Source organism: Lipotes vexillifer, unplaced genomic scaffold (genome assembly GCF_000442215.2).
Source record: "Lipotes vexillifer unplaced genomic scaffold, Lipotes_vexillifer_v1.1 scaffold281, whole genome shotgun sequence".
NCBI lineage: Eukaryota > Metazoa > Chordata > Mammalia > Artiodactyla > Lipotidae > Lipotes > Lipotes vexillifer.
This window is the reverse complement of record NW_006779624.1, coordinates 397,266-400,745: the sequence shown is the minus strand read 5'-3', so window position 1 is coordinate 400,745 and position 3,480 is coordinate 397,266.

Sequence of the window (3,480 nt, the reverse complement as noted above, 5' to 3'; positions counted from 1 at the left end):
GAAAGAGGTATTGGATGTTGAATGGGAGGATTTAGTTCAGATCTTAGAGACATAGCGTGTATTCACTCTGTCTAAAATCCATCACCTTCTAAAATTACTCATTATTAGTACATTCTCCCTTGTGCTTGTGCAAATAATTATATTTTCAGAATAATAGTCTACCCCAATTGTGTTCCTACTTAAGGATTCAAAACATGTCAAAAGAAAGATTTATAGAATGTATATTTGCCTTGAGAGGAAAACATATACCTGAGAACAAATGTTTTATTTTTTAAGCTCAACAAATGAGTTTTTTAAGTTAATTTTTGAAAAAATTTTACATCATTTAACAAGCTTTTCTTAAAGAACTGTTAAGTATCGGAAATTGTTTTGAGCACTTGCAAGATATATGTCATCCTACCAGTAATAAACTATCAGTAGAAATATTAAATGATAGGAAACAAATGTTAACAACAGCAAGAACTGGGAGCTTATTCATTTTAATTGGGGAAATGAAGCATAAATGAACCTTTATATATTTCTAATCTCTAATTACAAAGACATTGAACTATTACTATAAAAATTAAAAAGGGATAGAAGTCATGGCTGATCATTTGTAATTTTTATTTTTGCTTTGTGATCTCTAATCCTACCTGAGCTTATTTTATCCAGGGTAGGAAAGGGAGTGAGAGAAAGAATTTTCTGACAGATATAGGTTAAGGCATTGCCTTGTTCAAATCATTTTAAATAAAATATTGGATAGGAAAATTTCAGTTGATCTTTAAATTTTAGTCTTTATAATTTGAGAGTCATCTAAATTATCTGAAAATAAATGTTTCTCTTTAAAAAATAAATATATTTTAAAATAAAATAAAAATTTTAAAATTCATAACTTCACACATTTAAAAAAATAAAATTTTAAAATATTAAACATGTACATATTTTTTACATTGTTTATTTGTACTGTCATGCAGTAAGAATGAATTGCTTATCAGACATAATAGCTATTTACTGTTCATTTCCAAAGATAAATTTTTAGATGTCATCTCTGTAGATAAAAATGTCTATCTCTGTTTTCTCTGTAAAATATTGTATTGTAATGAACTAATTTCTACTAAAAGCAAAGACAAAATGATGTAGGCCACTCAAATCAGTTTTCAGGTACATTTTAATTTTTCTCCTTAGATAAAGCTGTTCAAGGGCATGGCCATGTTATCTATTTCATCTGTTTTCACCATAGCATATATTGGTCTAGGCCAAATAGTAATTATTTATGTACAGTGTATAATTAAAATGTGTATAAGCATTATTCATTAATTAACTCAGTAAACATTTATGGAGAATTGTGAGACTAACAAGGCCCCATAGATTTACCTAGCAAGTACTCAATAAATATTTGTCGTGGGAGAGAAGTGAAAGTACTTAGAGGAGTGCAGCACACACCATAGGCAATTTAGAAACATTAGCTATTGTTATTGTCATTAAAGTGACTTCCTTGAAGTCACACAGCTGCTGAGTGGCGAAGATGTATGTCAAATTCTCAAGTTCTTTTCAGAAATTTTCAGCACTGTGAACAAGGGTCCTGGGTATTTGTTTACCATATACATGCAAGGGTTAAATCATGGTCCTGTCTTTTAATCCTAAGACTTCCTGACTGTGAGGGAGTACACTATGAATTCAGGATCCTAGGGGAGGGGTATTGAGGCCTTCTGATATCTTTCATTCCAGTGACTTGACAGGTTATGCTATTTGACCAATAATTCCAGATGGTTACCAGAACAAACTCATTATGTATGCAATGTAAATGCAAACAGGATCTGATGATGTAAACCCTGCTTTTTTTATGGTTCTCCTATTGTTCTTATCACAGAATCAGCTCTCCCAAACCCATATACATTGAGAGAAATACAGCTGAAGCTCCTCCCCATCTAAAGAATTCAAGGAAGTCTCAGGTTGAAAGTTATAGGATTCCTCCTGCCTCTTTTATAATATTTTCAGGAAGGAGGAAGCAAATTTCACCATGCCTAGTTATTTATTAAGAAAGAATCTGTGGTTTAAAAATCTGATTTTAACATTATTCAGAGGAATTTCAACACTCTAACATTCTGTGATACTCTAACAATGCCCAGCAGTTATCAGAAGCATTGTTTTATTTGTTTACATTTTCTTTTCCACTTTATTTTGAGCCCTTTGTGGCAGGGGGTTAGTCTTTTTTTTTTTTTTTTTTTTTTAATCTCAGTATCAATAATGCTTTGCCTAGCAGAAGACCTACATAGACATTTCTCCAAAGGAGACATACAGATAACAAATAGGCATATGAAAAGATGTTCAACATCACTAATTATTAGAAAAATGCAAATCAAAACTATCAATACAACTAGGCACTACCTCACATTGGTCAGATGGCCGTCACTAAAAAGTCTACAAATAACAAATGATGGAGAGGGTGTGGAGAAAAGGGAATCTTCCTACACTGTTGGTGGGAAAGCAAATTGGTGTAGCCACTATGGAAAACAGTATGGAGTGCCCTCAAAAAACTAAAAATAGAGTTTCCATACGATCCAGCAGTCCCATTCCTGGACATATATCTGGATACATGCACTGCTATGTTCATAGCAGCACTATTCACAATAGCCAAGACATGGAAGCAATGTAAATGTCCATCGACAGAAGAGTGGATAAAGAAGATGTGATACATACATACAATGGAACACTGCTCAACCATAAAAAAGAATGAAATAATGCCTTTTCCAGCAACATAGATGGACCTAGAGATTATCATAGTAAGTAAAGTAAGCCAGATGAAAAAGACAAATACCATATGACATAACTTACATGTGGAATCTAAAATATGATACAAATGAACCTATCTACAAAACAGAAATAGACTCACAGAAATAAAGAACGGACATGTGAATGCCAAGGGGGTGGGGGAGGGGTGGATTAGGAGTTTGCAGTTAGCAGATGCAAACTATTATATACAGAATGGATAAACAACAAGGTCCTACTGTATAACACAGGAAACTATATTCAATATCCTGTGATAAACCATAATGGAAAAGAATATGAAAAAAGAATGTCGGGCTTCCCTGGTGGCGCAGTGGTTGAGAGTATGCCAGCCAATGCAGGGGATACGGGTTCGTGCCCCAGTCCGAGAAGATCCCACATGCAGCGGAGCGGCTGGGCCTGTGAGCCATGGCCACTGAGCCTGAGCATCCAGAGCCCGTGCTCCACAATAGGAGAGGCCACTAACGGGAGAGGCCACGGCAGAGAGAGGGCCCGGGTCCCCAAAAAAAAAAAAAAAAAAAAAAAGAATGTCTATATATGTAAAACTGAATCACTTTGCTATACAGCAGAAATTAACATAACATTGTAATTCAACTATACTTCAATATATATATATATTTTTTAATTAAAGCTTTGACTCATCTCTGGCACTTTTTATTCAATAAAGGCGTCACAAAAAAAAAAAAAAAAAAAAAAAAAAAAAAAACACGCTTC